This window comes from Puma concolor, chromosome A1, assembly GCF_028749965.1.
Source record: "Puma concolor isolate L17-30 chromosome A1, mPumCon1.1.hap2, whole genome shotgun sequence".
Taxonomy (NCBI): domain Eukaryota; kingdom Metazoa; phylum Chordata; class Mammalia; order Carnivora; family Felidae; genus Puma; species Puma concolor.
In genome coordinates this window covers 143,982,445-144,005,351 of record NC_141667.1, presented here as the reverse complement: position 1 = coordinate 144,005,351, position 22,907 = coordinate 143,982,445, and the positions used below count along the sequence as shown (strand labels likewise).

Here is a 22,907-nt window from a genome sequence, read left to right as displayed (position 1 = left end):
TGCTCGATCAGAAACCAGGTTGCTTTATGAGAAGAGGGTGTGTACCAGGCAGACAAAAAGCACAGAGGGCCACTTCAATCCCCTGTGCTTCACAGACAGAAAATTAACATTGCAACTCATGCAACAAACTGTGTCAGGTTTAGGAAAATGAATGATATTAACATTAATATTACAGGACGCATCCCAAGCAGTCATGCATAGAATCTATGCAATGAGTACTCACTTTCACTTATCAGATTCATATCATGACTGGTTTCTGAGAGGCCCCTGATTCCTATCATCTACTTCCTCCCACATCACTTTCCAGCCATGACAGAAGTGTTACAAAACAAGGGAAGAACACAGAGATAATGTAAGGACATGTAGGATAGTGGACTACTTCTGATCAGTCACTACAAAGATGCCTCTTAAACTCTTAAACCAATTTTTCATTACTGCTGTTCTTTCTATTTATAAGTCAAGGTTTTGTCTAGTCTTCTTGATTGCTTGGAGATTTCTAGTCCTGGTTTACTAACTCTCTGCAATTTAAAATGTGGGTCAAGAGCAAGTTGCAAAGTCCTTTAATGAATTATGCTCTTCACAGCTTTCAAATTCTCCTTGCAGCGACAGCTCATCACTTACTGCCTCATTTTCCCCCCAGCTTTACTGAGATATAATTGACAATTAAATTGTATTTATTGAAGGTGTACAACTCAATGATTTAAGATACCTATACATTACAAAATAATCACCACAATCAAGCCAATTAACATATCCATCACCTCACATAGTTGTCATCTTCTTTGTTTGTTAAGGTGACAACACTTGATATCTACCCTCTTAAGCAAATTTCAAGTATACAATATAGCATTATTAACTAGAGTCACAATGCTGTAGAGTATATCCCCAGAATGTATTCATCTTCAATGCAATCTCTATCAAAATTCCAATGGTGTGTTTTAGAAAAATAGGAAAACAATTTTTTAAATTCATATGCAACTATAAAAGACCCCAAATACTTAAACAAATCTTCAGCAACAAGAACAAAGCTGGAAGTATCACACCACCTGATTTCAAAATATATTACAAAGTTATAGTAATCAAAAGAATATGGCATGGGCATAAAAACAGACATAGAGACCAATAGAACAGAATCGTTAACCCATAAATAATCCACATACCTACACTCAAATGATCTTTGACAAATATACCAATAACACACAATGGAGACAGGACAGTCTCTTCAGTAAATGGTGCTAGGAAAACTGAATATCCATATTTAGAAGAATGAAATTAAGCATATGTCATCTGTAAAAAAGTCAACTCAAAATGGGTTAAACACTTAAACATAACAGCTGAATCTGTAAAACTACAAGTAGAAAACATAGGGGAAAAGTTTCTTGACGTTGGTCTAGGCAAATCATTTATTTGGATATGACACCAAAAGCACAGGAAACAAAAGCAAAAATAGGAAAGTGGGATGACACCAAACTAAAAAGCTTTTGCACAGCAAAGGAAACAATCATCACCATGAAAAGGCAACCCTAAAGAATGGGAGAAAATATTTGCAAACCATTTATCTGACAAGTGATTAATTTCCAAAAGATAGTGAAAAATAGGCAAGGGACCTAAATAAACATATCTCAAAAGAAGATCTGCAAATGTCCAATCAGTATCCGAAAAGATAAGTTTAACATAACTAATCACCAGGGAAATTCAAAGCAAAACCACAATGAGCTATCACCTCATGTCTCTTAGAATGGCTTTGACCAAAAGGACAAAGGATAACAAGTGTTGGTGAGGATGTGGAGAAAAGGGAACCCTTGAACACTGTTAATGGGCATTTAACTGACATAGAACTATGGGAAATAGTAGGAAGGTTCTCCCCCCAAATTAAAAAATATACAACCATATCATCTAGCAATCCCACTTCTAGGAATTTATCTAAAAGTATTGAAATCAGGATTTCAAAGAGATAAGACTCCATGGTCACTGTGGCCCTACTCACAATAGCCACGGTAAGGAAATAACTAAATTTCAGGGATGGGTAAATGGACAAGAAAACATGAGATAGAAAGATGGCAGACATATATATAGATAGAAAAAGAGATATATAATGAAATAGTATTCAGCCTTAAAAAAGAAGCCCTACTAAGGCAACCACATAGATAAACAAGGACAACATTAGGCTAAGTGAAATAAGCCAGGCAGAGAAAGATGAATCCTGCATGACCTCACTTACATATGGAATCTAAAATAGTCAGACCTATAGAAGCGGAAAGGATAATAGTGGTTTCCAGAGGCAGGAGGGAGGTGTTGGGGGGAGAATGAAATAAGGAGATATTGGTCAAAGGGTATAAAGTTTCCATTATGCAAGGTGAATAAATTCTGGATATCTAATACACAACACTGTCATTTTGGTTTCTTAAGCCAACCTAAACAATTCTGTGTGCATTGTTTTGCTTCTTATGTAGTTCCCATTAGTCACACCAAAATCCTCTATTTGAAACTTCCTTCTGAGATCCCCTTAAGGTGAAAATAGCACTTAATCTGAGAGTGAAGGCTAGGGATGAAAAAAATAGGGGAAAATGTGTTTCTACCAGAGGGGGCACCAGCTAGAAAGGTTCTTAGATGGGAATGAGCTTTGTCTCTTTGGGGGAACTAAATTAAAACCAGTATATTTAGGGGCGCCTGGGTGGCGCAGTCGGTTAAGCGTCCGACTTCAGCCAGGTCACGATCTCGCGGTCCATGAGTTCGAGCCCCGCGTCAGGCTCTGGGCTGATGGCTCAGAGCCTGGAGCCTGTTTCCGATTCTGTGTCTCCCTCTCTCTCTGTCACTCCCCCGTTCATGCTCTGTCTCTCTCTGTCCCAAACATAAATAAACGTTGAAAAAAAAAAAAATTAAAAAAAAAAAAAAAAAGAAGGCAATTAGTCAAAGGGGAGAATGGCTAAAGGTAAACACAGAAAAGTAGAAAGGGATCAGATCTCACAGAGCCTAAAAAGCTGGGTTAAGAATATTCTACCTTAGGGGTGCCTGGGTGGCTCAGTCAGTTAGGCATCAGACTCTTGATTTCAGCTCAGGTCATGATCTCACAGTTCATGAGCTCAAGCCCTGCATCAGGCTCTGTGTTGACAGTGCAGAGGCTGCTTGGGATTCTCTGTCTCCCTCTCTCTCTCTCTGTGCCTTCCTGCTCATGCCCTCTCTCTCTCACTCTAAAAATAATTACGCATTTAAACATAAAGGAATATTCTACTTTATCTGTATCTGTTTATTTTACTTTTACTGTATCTGTTTATCTCAGATACAATGGAAAATCATTGGGAGCATTTTAAGCTTTTTTATTGTTTCAAAAAAAAATTATTCTGGCTGCTTCATAGCAAATGATTTTGGAAGGAATTAAGAGCAAGATGAAGGGGCACCTGGGTGGCTCCGTTGGTTGAGCGTCCGACTCTTGATTTGGGCTCGGGTCACGATCCCAGGGTTGTGGGATGAAGCTCCATGCTCAGCTGGAGCCTGCTTAAGATTTTCTATTTTCTCTCTGTCCCTCTGCCGCTCTCCCCTGCTCAGTCTCTGTCCTAACTCACTCTCTCTCTCTTTAAAAAAAAAAAAAAAAAAAAAAAAAAAAGAATTATATTGTATAACTATGGTCATAGGGGAAAACTAGCCTCCTTGCCCCTGAGAAAGGTGGACGATTTGGGGAAACAAAAATGAAAGCAGAAAACTCATTTATTTAAGAAATTCAATGTAAATTCACAAGAAGTCAGAGATTCTTGATGTAGAGAGACTTATGGATTGCGGTCTGCCATCTGTATAAACACACAAGCACAACTCTGAGGGTCAGGCCAATTAAGTACATAATAAACTGCTTTCAAGGAAGCTGTTTCAAAGAACAGTAAGTCATAAAGGAACAACGGCAGATAATAAATTAAGGGGCCTCGACGACGTTTTAAGCCCTCTCTCATTTCTAACGCCTTTCTTTTTATCCTTTTTTTTTACGAACCTTTTTAACTTTTATGCATTTGTGGAGTAACTAAAGCACAGTAAAATGTATTTTCCTTAAATTCTAACCAAGAGGGCAACAGCCTATAGTAAGGTTAGCAAAATGAAGCTTAACTTTAAAAGGAGAGGCCTCTGCTATTTAATTAGTGGTCTACCATCAAAATCCTCAGCACCCTTCTAATGCCCCCAAACCAGAGAAACTTCTTTCGACTACCTTAGTAAATACAACTTATTTTCAAATAAGCTATTTTGAGATCAAGTAATACAGATGAAGTTGTCATACCCTGAAGTTGTAGTTAAAGCTGCAAATGACCTGGGGATGCTTGGGTGGCTCAGTCGGTTAAGTGTCCAACTCTTGATTTTGGCTCAGGTCATGATCTCAGGTTCATGAGTATGAGCTCCATGTGGGGCTCTGCACTGACAGCATGGAGTCTGCTTATGATTCTCTCTCTCCCTCCCTGCTCCTTCCCTGCTCATGCTCTCTGTCTTTCTCAAAATAAATAAATAAACTTAAAAAAAAAAAAAAAAAAGAGCTGCAAGTGACCTGGATTGCACTATTTTATCAATTCAGGCAATCCCTAGAACCCATCATCATTTTAATTCCCCAGGGTCTTGTCCATTAAGTCTATGACTTAGAAACAGTATTTAGCAAATTAATTCATTGCTGCAGGCCTTTCATAGTTGGACAATGTAATGAGTTGTATAATGTTCTATCTTGCTTTTCCCAAAGTGAAATTAATACCAAAAATGCCTAATTTAAAAAATCAATTAATACATATAGAACATTTTCAAGTCATACTGAAAGTCCTATCAGTAAATAATCTTCAGTGAAGCAAACTACGGAACATCCGTCAAGAAAGTGTAGGGGCGGCTGGGTGGCGCAGTCGGTTAAGCGTCCGACTTCAGCCAGGTCACGATCTCGCGGTCCGTGAGTTCGAGCCCCGCGTCGGGCTCTGGGCTGATGGCTCAGAGCCTGGAGCCTGCTTCCCATTCTGTGTCTTCCTCTCTCTCTGCCCCTTCCCCGTTCATGCTCTGTCTCTCTCTGTCCCAAAAATAAATAAACGTTGAAAAAAAATTAAAAAAAAAAAAAAAAAAAAAAAGAATCTGTGTCTCGGGGCGCCTGGGTGGCTCAGTCGGTTAAGCGTCCAACTTCAGCTCAGGTGACGATCTCACGGTCCGTGGGTTCGAGCCCCGCGTCAGGCTCTGGGTTGATGGCTCAGAGCCTGGAGCCTGCTTCCGGTTCTGTGTCTCACTCTCTCTCTGCCCCTCCCCCGTTCATGCTGTCTCTCTCTGTTTCAAAAATAAATAAACTTTAAAAAAAAAAATTTAAAAAAAGAATCTGTGACTCCATTTGTTTAAATAGAAGATGCTTAAACGCCCTCTTCAAGCACAGCTGACATCACTTGAGTGCTTGTCTTCTGGCAAAAGAGACATTATTCCATCCCAATGCATTTCTACCAAAGGGCAAGTCTGTTCCAATAACTTTTTAGATGACCAGCACGACTCTTCCCTTCAGAGCCTGGGTCACTTGTGTGATCAACACTGATCTGTGTCGACATATAAATGGGGGCCAGCCACTGAGAAAAATGTTATCTCCTGAGCTTTAAGATCAATTGAAATGAACTATAGATTAGCGAGCTACTGAACCACTTGGGCAGTGGCAAATTTTGATTTCTACAAAGGAATTTTTTTTTTAAATTTTTTTCTTTCAACGTTTTTTATTTTTTTGGGACAGAGAGAGACAGAGCATGAACGGGGGATGGTCAGAGAGAGAGGGAGACACAGAATCGGAAACAGGCTCCAGGCTCCGAGCCATCAGCCCAGAGCCTGACGCGGGGCTCGAACTCACAAACCGCGAGATCGTGACCTGGCTGAAGTCGGACGCTTAACCGACTGCGCCACCCAGGCGCCCCTACAAAGGAATTTTTAAAAAACAACCAGGCAAGGGAAGAAAGGTGTTTCTGGGATCCAGCTACCCTGCGGCGTCCAAAAGTCACACGTGCTTCTTTGACACCACAAGGACCTAACACTGCGTTCTAGCAAGCTTACGGTTATGGTATGCGACAGATGCCAGAACATTCGCTACCTTGTCAGGGATGATGCAAGAAATGTGGAAAAGGAAATAGGCATTTAGTGATTCATATTATGGACCAGCAGGCATTCCAAAGTTCCTTTTGCTCTTGATGTTTAGATAACGTCCTCTCCATGCAGTTAATAAGACAAGATTTGAACATGTGAACGGATATGTGTGACACTGTGCGAGTGTGTGGATATACTTTGAAACTCAAATCTAAACACTATTATAAATCTAAATAGAACTGAGATCTCCAAGAGTCTGACCTTTTGATAATAATGTGTTCCAGCAACCCAATTATTATTTTGATAACTAGTATAATGTTACACACTAAATAAAGAACTGGAGATTAATTAGTGGTGTCAAAAGCTCAAAAACTTCAGAACATTAAAATGTGTATAATGAAAACTCCAAAAAGAATTAAATGCCTGGCATACTGTGCAGAGAACGAAAATAAAGGTACTAGCACTCTTATTGTGTTCAAATTGCCCTATAGCTAGGCCAGTAAAAATGTTGACCAGACTGGTTGGTAATACGTACCAGGTATTCAAAAATGTTTACTGAATCACCCAGCCATTCATCAATTTGGCCTTCACCAAAAGCTTTTGCCAACTACTCAATTCAACACAGTGACTTTAACTGAAAATCAGTGGTGGGAGCGTCCGTTTGTATGGCTCAGTCAGGTGACTGATGCTTCTGACTCCTGATTTTGGCTCAGGTCATGATCTCACAGTTCGTGAGCTCGAGCCCCGCATCAGGCTCTGTGCTGACAGGCCAGAACCTGCTTGGGATTCTCTCTCAATCTCTCTCTCTCTCTCTCTGCCCCTCCCCCATTCACACTCTCTCTCAAAATACACATAAAAAAAATCAGTGGTGCTGTATTAAGTACTTGAATTGGAATCTAGATCTAACATAAGATCCTTTGAAATGTCTAAATGTTGTCTCCCTCTCAGACTCATCAGATGCATTTCTAGACCTTTAGATTTTTCTGATGCTGATTTCTTCTGGTAAATTCTGCTCGGGATTTTCTTTCCTATGATTTCATTGTATTCGCAATTACATTTTGAGGACTTTGTTTATATATTGTACAATATACTCAATACCAAAGACATCACGAGGTTTCCTAGTCCCAAGGCAGTATGCATGTTTTAAATAAGCCAAGTGGTAACTTCAAAGTAGAAGGTGGAAAGAGGTGTTGTGATAAAAGTTAACAGCCGGGGCGCCTGGGTGGCGCAGTCGGTTAAGCGTCCGACTTCAGCCAGGTCACGATCTCGCGGTCCGTGAGTTCGAGCCCCGCGTCAGGCTCTGGGCTGATGGCTCAGAGCCTGGAGCCTGTTTCCGATTCTGTGTCTCCCTCTCTCTCTGCCCCTCCCCCGTTCATGCTCTGTCTCTCTCTGTCCCAAAAATAAATAAACGTTTGAAAAAAAAAATTAAAAAAAAAAAAAAAAAAAGTTAACAGCCACTTGTTAGTGGCCGTACAAGAAAAGGAAAGGTTGGATTCAAGAAGTAGGCAGTCAAGGACTCACCAACAACCTAAATCACATTTTACTAATATTTCCCGTTTAGTTCACTGCTTCTTCATTCAATCAATTCATTCTCGTGATTTTGTAAAGATATCTCTGTGCTCATTGTTTGTAACAATGAAAAGCCCTTCTCCGATGATCAGGGCAGGAACATATCCCTCTTACTTTCTATCAACAACTCCCAGAGCAGTCTAATGTCAAAAGCGAGCTTGCCTCTTGAAGGCAAGGATTCTTTTTTTTCCCCCATTATCTTCCTAAAATTTTTTCACTTCAAAAATAGTTCTACGAGCTTTGCAGTGTTGGATTCAGACCCTGCGGGGACCTCACTGGAACGTCTCTCCAAGCTCCTCTGGTTTTTGTTTCAAGGAAACACACTTGGAGGCCAAAATACAAAGAGTCTGTTTGAATCGACTTGAAGGGAGCTTCTCACGTGTTGAGCTCACATATGGTGACTGAACAGAGGGAGAAACGCACCCTGCTTGTTTTTGAAGTGTTTGGGTAATTTTGTTTCAGGCTGCCATATGGCACCACACCCCTCTGCCCATATTTCAAATCTTTTTTTTTTTTTTTTTTCCTTAGGCCAGGCATGGTTATAAAGAGGAGAGGAAGAATTCGAATCTAGAGGTTTAATTACCTTCACATGTCAAGGACCCAAGACATCCACAGCTCCCTTTTCCATATTTTATCACATGGACTCACCCGGGATGTCTCCTTTTATGGCTGCCTCAAATCACTGCTGGTGATTGTTCATACTGAGGATGCTCCTTCCTCCAGACAGGAAGCATGTGATCTTGGGACGATTCCCAGATGTGGGGATTCAAACTGGCAGCTAAACACACACTCTGACTCATTCAAAATAGCATGTTACACTTGAACAAGAGGGAAGAGACCTGGGCAATTATTAGAAATGTAACTTTTAAGCTTTTAAGGGATTGCCTGGCAATTTTGATAATGGAGCTTAATGGGGTGAAAACCGAAGTCTTGGGAATTTAATGAAATGTATCTGTGCAGGACTCAACTTGATACCAACCATTTTCAACCACACATAAAAACATTATCTTCTAAACACTAGGACAGTCACAGTGTTTAAAAATAAATAAATACAACCTTCAAAATGGTGTTATCTTCCTCATTAAATGCCAATTGCTTCAATAAAAAAGCACCAGTGTGCAGAGTTAAAAGCCTAACCTCTCTCTCTCTCTGATGAGATAGTTTTTCAGGCATAACATCTTCACCCTTATTCATCCCCAAATAAAGAAAAACTTTGGGTGTAAATAATGGTTTTTGAAACAAGCCATCCCCTGTATCCCAGGTCGTCAAAAACAGACCATCCCTTGACCATCTCCTCACTATGCAGAACCCCTCCATAGGGGTTCTTCCCCACCACCTTCCTAAGGGGGGTATGCAGACCCAGAAGAGATAAACCAGAACCTGAAACCAGCACTTTGGTACTGGCCAGACGTCAGGACTTCAACTGGTGGAAGACCAAGCCCAAGGTACCATGACAATCAGCATTTAGAAGTTGGAAAACCTTCAGTTCCTGAGTTTTTCTGCCCAACTTAGACTGCTTCGAGATTAGATTAGTTATGATGTTTTCAACTAGGAACATGGGTGACCTGTATGCACAGAAGCGAGGTTGTCAACTTGTATTTACATTTCAGGTCTCTGCCAGTGATACATGGACTGGCAATTTTCCATTTGGAGAGCAGTGAATGATAATGGCGTAATTAATATTAATAGGGCCATTACATCTCCACAAGTCATTCGCATATTTAAATGAACTCTCCGTCTCTTCATTTCTCTGGGCTATTTTTGCATTGATATTATTATAACCTTTAGATCTCTATTTTAACTTCTGAAAGCAATTTACCTCATCAGTTTAATATCAAAGAAGAAACTGGGAAACCTCATTTGAATACAATTTTCATTTTTTATTTCTTTCAAGATTTCAAGCTTAGCCTAGGAATAGGCCCCCTACTGCTGCATCACTTGGCTTTTGAGTAGTTGCTCACATACTTACCCCCACCTACATACGCCATCAACGATGCAAGGCTCTCATAAAACTTAGAGAGATTTCTGCATAAGAAATAAGGCTGAGTAAGAAAGTCGGATGGGGGACCACAGGACGAAAAGAACAGTATAAGCCCAAGACAAGTATTTCACACACTTCATGTGGAATCCACCAAGCTAAGAGAGGCTGCATGTATTTGTCAGGTGCAGTTAGACGGCATTTCAGAATACAACTGCAGTAAAGGCAAATCATGAGGAACCAGTACTGCCACAAAGCTCTGAATCGGGGTTGAATCCTTTTTAAACTGCACAATGATGGGTGGAGACCCTTGGGTGTGGCTTATGACCCCTAATAGGAGACAGAGAGTCTAAAGACAGAGGGCAATTCAGGCTATAAAATTTGGGAGCTCACTGATTAGTACACATGCTCTTTAACTTTCAAACGAGAAATGAAAGTAAGGAAAAAAATTAAGTTTGTAACATACATATATATGTATGTAGACACATGTAACATACATACATATATATGTATACATATATACATAGTATAGTTCTTTAGATTTTTTAAAGTTTATTTATTTATTTTGAGAGAGAGAATGCATGAGTCCAGGAGGGGCAGAGAGAAAGGATGACAGAGATAATCCCAAGCAGGCTCTGCACAATCAGCACAGAGCCCGAAGTGGGATTTCAACCCACGAACCGTGAGATCATGACCTGAGCCAAAGTCAGACGCTTAACGACTGAGCCACCCAGGCGCCCCAATTATTCAGATTTTTAAAATCATTTTCACTAAAGGTAATTCTTTTATATCTAATTTGTACACTTGTAATATAGGAAGAATTGTCCTCACTTTGAACAAAATGTTTCAAACTTAATAATTTCAAATTTTAAATGGATTGTTTAATGATTCATTTTAAAGTTATTTCAGATTTCTTCTGAGACTTGTAATATGGACTCTTACCAGCAAACAGATCAATGAATTCTCTGACAGAGAAGGGAAGAGAATCAGAAAATGAATTGATGGAGCTTTCTTGTATAGGATTTGCAATAGGCTCTATTTTAGATTCAAACATCTAAACATCCATCCAGGCCCTTCCACATTGTTACATAGTTTCCTTTGTGCTAAATAACTTGCATTTGTAAGAGAGCATACAAGATTTTTTTTAAGTTTATTTATTTTTAGAGAGAGAGTAAGTGGGGGAGAGGCAGAGAGAGAGAGAGAGAGAGAGAGAGGGAGAGAGAGAGAGAGAGAGAGAGAATCCCCAGCAGGCCCTGCACAGACAGCACAGATCCCCACGTGGGGCTCGAACCAAGGAACCATGAGATCATGACCTGAGCCAAACCAAGAGTCAGATGCTCAACCAACAGAACCACCCAGGCACCCCAGCATACGAGACTGCTAATTCCAGTTTGTTAGGGTATACTTTGGGGAGTATACTGCCCAGAATAAGGGCTTCTGAAATGAATAAGATCCAGGTTTGAATTTAGGCTTTACTGCTTATTAACTGTTTCACTTAACAGAGCTTCACCTTTTGACCTTCAGCTCCTTATCTTGCAAAAAAAAAAAAAAAGTCATGAGTCTCACCTGAGATCAAGTACAAAATTAAAACACCTTAGGCAATGACTGGCACATAATAGATGATTGATTGGTAAGTTTGAAATGTGCCCTCATGGGTGATCATTCCAAAGAAAAATGAAATTTTTAACCATGTTTTTTTGATACTTTATCCCAACCAAATAAATTCATGACCCAGTGTAAATATTGTCTGTGATCTCAGTAACAGGATCTGGGACTAAATAAGATAACGTATCTAAACTGCTCTGAGATCTCTTCTAATGCACTCTTCAGTAGGAGGTCAATAAAACAGTCACCTAAGTGCCTGAAAATAATAGAAAGAGCTTTACCAAAGAGATGGCGGAGACCACAGAAATGAGACCAACCAAATTACATTCTGCTGAGCACTTGATTAAATTTAGCTTTTAAAATCCTCTCAACAACCCTGTAAACTAAGTGATACTATCATCCCCGTTTTCCAGATAAGGAAACAGAAATGTAGATCAGATGAATGATCTCTTCTGGGTAGTTGTTATCTTAATACAGAATGACTACTGTGTATACGACTATAGGATAGAAGTTAAAGCCTTACAGGGGTTAGAATTAAATTTGCCAAACTCCGGAGCCTACTAAAATTAATTTCACTCAAACTGGAAGAAGCTGATATGCTTGGTTTCCACGCAACTCCTCGACACCACGAGATGCTCAAAAACAACATCATGTCACTTCGAATGACTATTTCTGATGAAAGGGGAGAAAGGGAGGATTCAGGGTATGTATGCTTTTATTTCTGCGGCTGGTTGAGCTACTACTCATTCATATCATTCAGCCTGTAATGAAATTGTGAAGTCTGTGGTGGAAAATGCCCACCAGGAACTCAAAGATTCCATGTCTTCCAACTGCCCTTAGAGCTACTCAACAGGATACTTAAAGCCACAGACTCTTTAACTCTCCTGATGTCTGGAAAAATTTAGAAATTGTACAGATAACACAACACATAAGCAAAAGTGCATCTGGACCCTGCCATTTTCTCTCCATTATCTGTGTCACTGAACTCTGTTTATTGTTTTGGGTTTAATAGCATGATAGCATGTGGTTAGACTTGACAGAAATTGAACCGTCACCGGCCAGGCTTCATGAAGAGATCTCCTTAGTTCTGAAATATATCATGACTCCCATCTTTATTTTCTGATTATTTTTAACTTCTGAAAGCATCTTCATTAAATCCAGAAGACCATATTCCCATGTGATTAAACCGAGTCAGTATATTTTCTTTGTTAACTTGAAATCCCATTATGCAAATACACTGATCCAAAAAAGGTGGGGGTGAGGGGTGATGGTATTTATTCTAGAAAACTTGATTGCCCAGTAGGATTTGGAAAAAATAAGAATCTTAATCACCATTACATAAATACACTTCACACCATCTTTTATGTTCAACAAGGAATACTCTACTGTATAATATTTAGTCAGGACCTGCACTTGCCTGATATTATAGATAAGCCATCTCTACTGCTATGTCTATGAACATCTGAGAGAAAAAAATAAAATGTATAGATGGTAAATCCAATCTACTTAGAGAATCTAATGCCTTTTAACTTTTAGGTGTACAATGAACAAAGTGTGCTCCAAGCAGAGTTAGAGATTAATGAAAAACCCATGACGCACACGAATGATCACACGTATGTGTGCTCAAAACAAATATTTACTAAGTTCACTGTACAGAAAGCTTTACTATTCTGACTGAACCCACAGATTCTCAATCACAAATTTGTTACTAGCTGATTGTCAGCGCTATGAACTGAACTGTCATGACAGAATGGTTAATACAGAAGAACCAGTAGGTCATGAGTGAAGAGCTACATATCCTGAAATGAGAATTAGAGACATTTCAAGAGGGAAGTAACTAGGTTCCTAGAAACGGGATCACAAGCATCACTTGTGATCACTTTTACATAGCCCCAAACGCTGAAACTACCTATCTTTCAGGCCTACTCTCCAATTTGATTTTCAATTACCGCCAAAGCTGGGCAGTAAACTTTACTAGATTTATTGGGTTAAAATGGACAGAGAGGAAGGGTTAAATAAGGAACAGAGATGATGTCAAAGTTGCATTGGACTTCTGTGTCAACAGCACTCATCAGTTGGTCAATCATCAAGTGTGTGTTGCACAGTGCCAAAATACTCAACTAAACTGGGATTGGATTCATTGGGAGGAAGACCCAACAGCAGAGCAAACTTCAGTGAGGAAAATCCCAACTACACCCATCCTTTCTGTGTGATCATGCACAAATGATTACAGGAGATTAAGTACATAAAGCTAGTGACACACTGTGTGGCTCACTGTAAGCATTAAACAAATAGTAACTATGATAGAGGGATGGGAGAGATACTTTTGATAGTCTGGAGGGTTAGAAGGGGGGGGCGTTAAGAAAATAAGGCATCAAAATAAAAAATGTTTGGCAACTGGCAAATCAAAAAGTGTAACACCATTTCAATGTAGTTGAAAAATTTCAAGCCCACGAGTAAAAGATGATAAAGCAATGAATAGATAATCTTACAGAAAAGCACACATCTGAAAATTATGCACACAGCCTGGTGCTGTGTTCTCTAACACCAAAAAACAAAGAGAAAGAAACAACAGGCCAAAATAAAAAACTTCCAAATTTTGAGAAAAAAGACAAATTCTGAAGTGATAGCTTGCAGCAATTTTACTATCTCACAATCTGTCAGTATTATTTTTTCAGAACCACAAAAACAAAGATTTTATTGTCCATCTATTTCACCTCCTACCATCTAATATATAACAACAACAACAACAACAAAAGTAGAGAATTTGAATTCCCAAACTAATGGATAATTCAGCCTTGTGCTTCTATAACTCTAACCCTTTTTCTCTATTACTACCTGATATACATTAAGGAAATGGATTACAGACAAGACATTTTCACAGAACTTGTCCAAGACTAAAATAAAAGTAACTAAGTCTCAGGTAAATTAAAAGTGGCAGTTACCACTGGATACACTGAGGGGCTTGTGGGACACAGAAAATTAAGTCCTGGACAAATAAGGTCAGTTGGTAAGAATGTAAAAAAAAAAAAAACAAAAAAAACAATGAGATTATTGCATAGAATGAATTATGCAATAATGCACTTTCAATATGCAAAAGGTTATTTTGATTTGAAGACCACTAAATCAACCCTAACAAAACACCATACTATTTGACTCCAGATTGATGGCTGATCTAGAATATGTACTTCTGCTGACCCAAAATGAAAATGCCATCTATTTTTTGGTGGCTGCTTACCTGATGACATGCGAGTTCAGCCTCATGTGTACTCAAAGAAATTGAGCAAATGGAGAAATAAACAGAATAGAAATGACTCAGAAGACGAAGGGCCATTTGGTCTCTCTTTCAGTTCTGTTTCTTTACTAGACTTCCTCTTCCTTCGACAAGTGAAAATAATGTGGGTAATTCTCCTTCCAATCAGACTGGAGAAAGAGGTCAAAGATAGACAAAATAAAATAACGATAGCAAATGTAAATATGAGAGCACTATGACATTACTGGAAACAGAAACCCGTTTCAATGAAAAACAATTTCCATCTAGAAAAACACAGTTCATCTTATCTACAAGCTAGGAGTAAAGTAATGACCTGAGCACACCCACCTTTCTCTCTCTCATCAGCCTCTCTAGAGATAATATTAAATTATATACAAATGAACTCTTTACCAGCCCCTTACCCAGATCAAAAAGTGTCAGAGGAACTGAGAAATGTTGAGGAATCTCTGAAAACAGGAAGACAGAGAATATATGAAATAGGAAATCACAACTTAAAGGGCTTGCAAGTCATTTTACCAAAAAAGATGGGAATGTCTTTGAGGAGGGTCACATATGCTTGTAGTGGGATATGTGGGGAGTAAGAGAAGCCCTCGGGCACCCACCATGCTGACTGGTTAGATACATACAGTGTTTCACTTATTCACTCTACCCTCAATACACTATACTAGAAGGGCAAAGGGAGGAATTGCATTTGAAAGGCTGAGCAGAGTCCCAGGGAGCTGGTGTAATCATCTATCAGCACAGGAAACTCCTTGGCTAGAAGACGAAAAACCCTTTCTTGTTACCCCACAGCAGATGCTGCCCTTTTCTCAAAGAAAGAGAATGTTTTTATAGAAGGTCTTTTGTTTCATATCAGGAGCTCCAAGTGATTATTTGTAGAAAAAAAAATAATTTATCACATCACCTTGGTTCATTTTCCACAATGGGAGAGAGATAAAAATTAGACAGAAAACTAGACAGTATATCTGGTTATAGAACATTCATTGAGAATTCATGAGAATGCAAAAAAAAAAAAAGTTGATTCAACAAACATGTCAGCCAGCTTTTATGGAAGAATATACCTTTACATTCAGTATTAAAAATACAGAACTACAACAAAGCCTTTGAAAATAGATACAAAGAGCTCTTTTGCCATCTTGGAGCCTGGGGAGGGCTGCTGGGAATAGGACTCCTAAAACAACAAATATCGCTGGAAGGCTACAGTCCAAGGCCATTTTTGCTGGCTATAAGTGGGGTCCCTGGAATCAGAGGGAGTACACAGCTATTCTCAAAACTGAATGTGTTTATGCTCAAGGTGAAATTGAAATCTATCAAGGCAAGAGAAGTGCTTATGTATACAAAGCAAAGAACAACACAGTGACTCCTGGTGGCAAGCTGAACAAAACCAGAATAATCCTGGGGAAAGTAACTCATGGTTCATGCCAAATTCTGAAGTATTCTTCCTGTAAAAGCCATTGGCCATGGAATCCATGTGATGCTGTATCCCTCAAGGATTTATTTAATTTTTTTTTTCAACGTTTATTTATTTTTGGGACAGAGAGAGACAGAGCATGAACGGGCGAGGGGCAGAGAGAGAGGGAGACACAGAATCGGAAACAGGCTCCAGGCTCTGAGCCATCAGCCCAGAGCCCGACGCGGGGCTCGAACTCACGGACCGCGAGATCGTGACCTGGCTGAAGTCGGACGCTTAACCGACTGCGCCACCCAGGCGCCCCCCTCAAGGATTTAAACTTACTTAAAAGTAAATAAATAAAGGTGTGGCTATGTTCTTTTGATAGATGATACATATATACATACATACATACATACATACATACATACATACATAAAATGGAACCACCTTATGATCAAAGTTAAAATGTTGTAACTGAGGGGCACCTGGGTGGCTCAATTGGTTTAGTGTCAACTCTTGTTTTCAGCTCAGGTCATGATCTCACAGTTTGTGAGTTCGAGCCCCACATCAGGCTCTGTGTCATGGTGTGGAAGTTGCTTGAGATTTTCTCTCTCCCTCTCTCTCTGTCCTCTCCCCACTTGTGCATGCTCTCTCTCTCAAAATAAATAAATACACTTTAAAAAATGTTATAACTAGCAACTCTACCCATTAGGTTTTAGAGTAGGTCCAAAGGGCCTATCACCATACATGAATAAAAGAACCTAGCAAGTGGACAGTTTCACATCCATTGCACATCCTAGAATGATATCCCTCTGAAATTTTCCAGCATCTCCCTAATCCCTGTTCCATGATACCTATCAGCCAGCGATATCTGCACCCTCACACAGAAGCAGCCAAGACTGGGCAGCCACATCCTAAAGTGATCGCAAAGGTGTGTTTTCATCAGTGTGCAGTTCTGTAGGCAGTGTTGGGAGCTTTCAGATATGAGGAGGAACTTGTTCAGTTCCCAGTCTGCACAAGCCCTCCACAATCTCAAGCCCACCCTCTTCTCTGGCTAAAGCCACATCTTGTCCCTATTTCCAGTGTGATATACTTTCATGTGCATCAGGTCAGTCACCTCACAGCCCCTGTCTCCTGTGTTACCCATCACTGAAGTCACTTGATCTCCAGAACCAATATGTGCTTGGATGCCTCTATATTTTTCCAGGACATTCACCAATTTCTGAGGCTGGGCTGTATGGTCTTCATCATCCTCATCCAACCTCAGTACTTCCTGAAACTGGAAACATCTCAAATAGGTGGGGCTCATCTTTGCAATGAGATTTTCTCACGGGTTTTGTGTCCTCTGATTTCCCCACAATAAATGGAGTTTTGAGGGTTTGGCTAGCTTTCCCATGTGATGCTTGAGCTTAAAGTCTGGCGGTGTGAGAGAAGATGGCAAGAGAACTGGAAGATGGAGAAAGAACTACGTGTGTGCAAGACAGGGGATGGGGGCCTTCTCAGGCTTGCAGAAGACATATTCGATGAAAGACAGGCTTATAGACAGAAGTGATACACTTCACTTAGAACATGTCAGTTCCTCCTGGAGACTTAATCTAGGAAAAGAATTGGCTGAGGCAAGAAAACTGAGGTTCAAAGCCATGAAGGGACTGTTTGATCTAAGGCTCTTATAGATTCTTTTCACAGGGCAAGGCTTCCATATACAAATGTCTTTGGTAAACCCTAAACACACAAATGTCTAGCATTTTAACAGGATATATGTTACGTACATCTTGAAAACAAGCAGGTATTTATCAAAAGCTAAACATTGAAGCTCTTTCTCTATTTCCCAATTTTATTTTCACTAACACACACATACATGTCTCTCCAAATAATCCTGTCAGTGTCAATATAGATATTTGTACATAAAGCAGATGACGGCAAACAGGGAAGACATTCACTACTTCAAGTCTCACTTCTTTTGATCTTTCAAGAGGCAACTTCAGAAGAGACTCCACCCTCAACACTGGGGGTTGAAAAACAGCTCTGGAATTCGTGATAGGCTTTCTCCCCTGCCATCGGTGCACCTCAAGGGATCATCTCTGTTCTAATTGCAAATTTTCACCAAGAGATTATGGTCAAATTGAATTTAAACAACATGGTGTATCTATCAACCATCAGTAGAGATGGCAGGAGGAGACACAGGCTCTGCAAGTCAAGGTCATGTTAGCGCTTGGCAGAAGAGGCCGAGTTCCACCCAGCTTCCTAGCGTGGTCCAGATGGTTGTGTTTCTTCAGCATCCTGACTTGTCTGAATGGACCTCGAATGCTTTCTTTTGTTCTACTTTGTTTCTCTTCACTGTAAATTCTGTGGAAGGTGTGCAAATGAGGGCCACCAATCTCAGTTTCATTCCTCATAAAGTTTCTATTAAACAGAATTCCCTAACTTGCTTTTTCCCATTTCACTCAAGCACAGAAAAACTAGTTTTCCTTTTATGAGCCACTACTGAAGTAAGATGCACACTATAAGTCCATTTTTTGAAAAAGAAAAAAGACAGAAAGAAAGAAAGAAAGAAAGAAGAAAGGAAGGAAGGAAGGAAGAAAGAAACTTTTATCCACAGGTTACTTTTTCATGAGCTTAGTCATCAAATCCTGACAGATTTTGGTTCTACTGTATCTGTTTTCAAGTGTTCATGAGGATTTTGTTTCAGTTAATAAATGAGGTTTTTCACCCAGTCATAGGGCAAAAGCCTCTGACTGTACCACCAAATCTGATGCTCTGACAAAGGGTCTTCCTTAACAGTTCAGCCCCTAATTTCAGCAGAATAAAGTAAAACATCATTTGCTCTAAACCAAAGGTGTTCATATATACTCTTTTTTTTTCAAAGTTTATTTATTTATTTTGAGAGAGAAAGAGAGAGAGGGAGGGACAGAGAGAAAGGGAGAGAGGGAATCCCAAGCAGGCTCCACGCTGTCAGCACAGAGCCCCATCCCCAGCTCAATGTCATGGTCCATGAGTCCATGACCTGAGCCAAAACCAAGAGTTGGACACTCAACCGACTGAGCCACCCAGGCGCCCCATATATATTCTTAACCTAACTAAAAACAGTATGTCAGTAGTAGCATGTTATGGCTATATTCTAATATTTCCATATTTTAATACTAGCCAGAATATTCACAGAACTAATTAGACTACATCAGGCCTACAAACAAGTGCCTGGCAATACCAGATATCCTACATATTTAGTTTCTGGAATTAACGTACGGAAAGGAATAAATTGCAAATTTTAATCCATATATAGATGCGTCACATTTGCAAACACCTTATCGGGAAACCAGCACACCCAGAACTCATTACAGAGAGCATTCTATTAGCTTATCAAAAATTCAAAGACAAAAATAAATTGTAAATACCAAAGTAATTCAAAATAATTTAAATTACAACTCCAGTTGAGAGACATTTATTATGAATCAAGCATAAAATTACAAGCACTTTTGAAATAATATAGAAAATATTAAAATTTATCATCTGTACTTTTTATCTATAGTAAGGTAATGTCCCCTGAAAAAAAACCCTGGAAAACAGAAATGAGAGTGGCCTCTTGAAAGTTACCATTACCATTTAAGACCAACTGTTAACAAAAAGATCAAAACAAATTCAGACACAAATTTATCTAATGAAGCAGAATGACCCCAAAGCCAGTGAAACTGGATTATCACCTGACCTGCTGTCTAAAGAAAAGTGAACTTTATTTGAGAAGATTAATCAAGATATATATTGAAAGTGATCATTCTCACATCCCTATTTTAAATAAAAAATGGAAAGACAGAAAATAACAATAATAGGATTGTAATCCATATCCATTGGCTTAGAGTTAATATATACGAAACGTCCTCTTGGTTAATCCATGCACACCAGCTACCTGCTGATTATATTCATGTGGCTACAGGGAAAGACAATATGAGGATCTTATAGACTTCAAATTTCTTAATCCTGTGTAGTAAATTAATAAATTGTCTGAATCTTACGTGGTATTAACTCTACTCCCTAAGTTTGTCATTTTCAAAGGCAGGAATAGATTTATTTATCATTAAATCTTCCACTAGCAGGGCAAAGTCTGAGACATATCACAGTCTTGATAAATATTTTCTGACTGTAAAAATTTTAAGAATTGTGTAATCCAAACACCTTTAGGGCAACCTAATCTCTATGGCAGCAATATTTGTTTAACAAATGGCCAAACGAGAAATTCTGGCTTGAAATATCAGCTGTAAGATGAGGTGTAAAAATGCGTTCACTTCTGAGAAGTCTCTTGAAGAAGAGACACTATTTCAGGACCATAAGGTCAAGTATCAGATAATGAAAAATGGAAAATTCAACATGGTAATGGATGACAACAAATAAATACTGTTGAAAAAGCCTATGTCACCAACTATGAAATGTGTTACAGAACTTGAAGACAACACCGACCTAAGAAGGGTTGTGCATCTAAACTACACCAATGGTCTTGGGGTGCCTGAATGGCTCAGTCGGTTGAGCGTCCGACTTTGGCTCAGGTCATGATCTCGAGGTTTGTAGGTTCAAGTCCCATGTTGGGGTCTGTGCTGACATGGAGCTTGGAGCCTGGAGCCTGCTTCAAATTCTGTGTCTCCCTCCCTCTCTGTCCCTCCTCCCCCCATTTGCTCTCTGTCTCTCTCCTTTCAAAAATAAACAAACATTAAAAAAATAATAATAAATAAATAAATAACATAAACTACACCAATGGTTTTGAGTAGCCATGAATATTTCTCCAAATACCATTAAGTGGAGGAGGAATGACTATGTCCAAATTGGCCTATCTCTCCAACATTTAAAATAAACATCAGTCATTAAAAACAAATTATGAGAAATTTTAAATTTAAATTTTAAATTTAAATTTAAATTTTAAATTTAAATTTAAATATTTAACTTTAGCCTTGAAAAAAAGTTTATGTTAAACTTTAACAAACAATTCCTACCCCCACAAAGAAATAATTAGAGCACTTGTACTCTTTATCCGAAGTGTTTCAGGTAAGCAAAACACAAAGTATACTGTTAGTAATTCCGAATCTACATAACGGTGACATTAGTAGTCTCAAAAACCAACTATAGAAAAGTATGCAAATTATAGTTGGAAATAGCTATAGAATAAATAGCAACTCTAAAAAATCAGGCTCCAGTTCTGATAAGATATAAATCTAGTAAAACTAGCTTGGATCCCTTGGCCAAAATCAACCCTGAAAGAAGTGCAGTGTGAAAATTCAGAGAACTGTGAAATCCCCAGAATTATGTGGAACTAGTTTGAACTAGTGTTTACATATGTGTATGTAGAAGGCTTCGGGATGGGGAGTGGCAATGATCTGGGTTTAGGGGTGGAAAATCCATTGGTAGACAAAGTACTAAGTTCTTGTCTTACTGGGAGAGCAGTATAAATATCAACTCAAATCATAAAAGTAATAAAGAATTAAAAAGAAACAAAGAAAGAACCAACTAATAAATTGGTAAAGTTAGTAAAAATAGGCCCAAGCATATCAATAATGACAATCTATATAAATATACTAACTTAGAAAATTAAGTGTTAAGGAGTTATAGGTATATGCTTATAACTTACTGAAAACATAAGGACATGGAAGTATAGGGAGAAAATTGTAGAACAAGACTTATCTCAGAAATATTAATGAAAATAAAACTAGAATAGCTATCTTAATGTCAGATAAAGGACCTTTTAAGATAAACAGTTCTATTAAGAATGGAGATGATCATTACATGATGAAAAGGGCCTCAATTTATCAAAAGAATATAACAATTTAAAATACAAGTGTAGGTCAACCAAGATGGTGACTCAGAAGGCTCCTGAACTCCTCTCCAACCACTGACACACCAAGCAACTTCTTCTGAAAAAAATCCAGAAAGTAGCTGAAAGGTTCCCACACAACAGGCAAATAAGAAAATATCCACAGGGAAACAGTTTTGAAAAGCTGAGACAGAGTGCACCATAAACTCAACTCCTGGCACTATGCCATACAATCAGGAAGTAACTCTCAACTCTGAGCTTCTGTCTGAAAAGCAAAGGGTTTGACCTCAGATTTAATACTTCAACATCAAAGACTCTCATCCAAGGCAAAGGCCTCTAAAATCCCTAGCTCTTGAAAGCCAATGAAGCTTGTTTCCATAAAACCCCACGTCTAGCAAAAAAGTAGCAGGTTTTAATAGGTGTGCAAGCACTCACCATGGCTACCCACTCAGGGCTCAGTTTGGAGGGCACAGGGGAAGATGCTCATCTCCTTGTCATAGCACAAAGGTACAAAATCAATTATAAGAAGAAAAGTCACAAACATGTGGAAATTAAATAACATGATACTGAACAACCAATGAGTGAAAGAATAAATCAAAAGAGAAATCAAAAATATTTTCAGAGAAATTAAAATGCAAATACAACATACTGAAACTTATGGGATGCAGCAAAAGTAGTTCTATAAGTCAAGTTCATAGCAATAAATGCCTACCTTAAGAAAAAAAGATAAGGCTCAAATAAACAACCTAATTTTACATCCCAAGGAATTAGAAAAAGAACAAATGAAATCCAAAATTAGTAAAAGGAAAGAAATAATAAAGATCAAACTACCAATAAATGAAATGGAGACAAAAAAGATAATAGAAAACATTATTGAAATCAGTGCTGTTTTTTTTAAAACATACCCAACTAGACAAACCTTTAGCTATACTTACCAAGAAAAAAAAGAGAGGACTCAAATAAAATTAATTATGAATGAAAGAGGAGACATTCAACTGATGCCACAGTAATACAATGGATCATAAAAGATTAGTATGAACAATTTTGTGCCAACAAACTATAAATGAATAAATTCCTAGAGACATAACCTACCAAGAGTGAATCATTTAGAAATTGGAAATCTGAACAAATTACTAGTAAAGAGACTGAATAATTTAAACCCCCCCAAAACAAAAGCCAAGGACCAGATGGCCTCACCAGTGAATTCTACCAAACATTTAAAGAAAAATTATTCCCAATC

The 22,907-nt window shown here is 38.7% G+C and overlaps 1 protein-coding gene across 2 annotated transcripts in view; it reads right to left on the bottom strand.

The window, feature by feature from the left end:
• DTWD2 (DTW motif tRNA-uridine aminocarboxypropyltransferase 2) overlaps window positions 1-22,907 on the bottom strand; it is a 542,198-nt gene that overhangs the window by 36,802 nt on the left and 482,489 nt on the right. For both annotated transcript variants that reach the window (XR_015250697.1, XR_015250698.1), the window contains one exon: window positions 14,448-14,632. The gene's annotated coding sequence lies outside the window, so the exon portion shown is untranslated. The remainder of the gene's footprint in view (window positions 1-14,447; window positions 14,633-22,907) is intronic.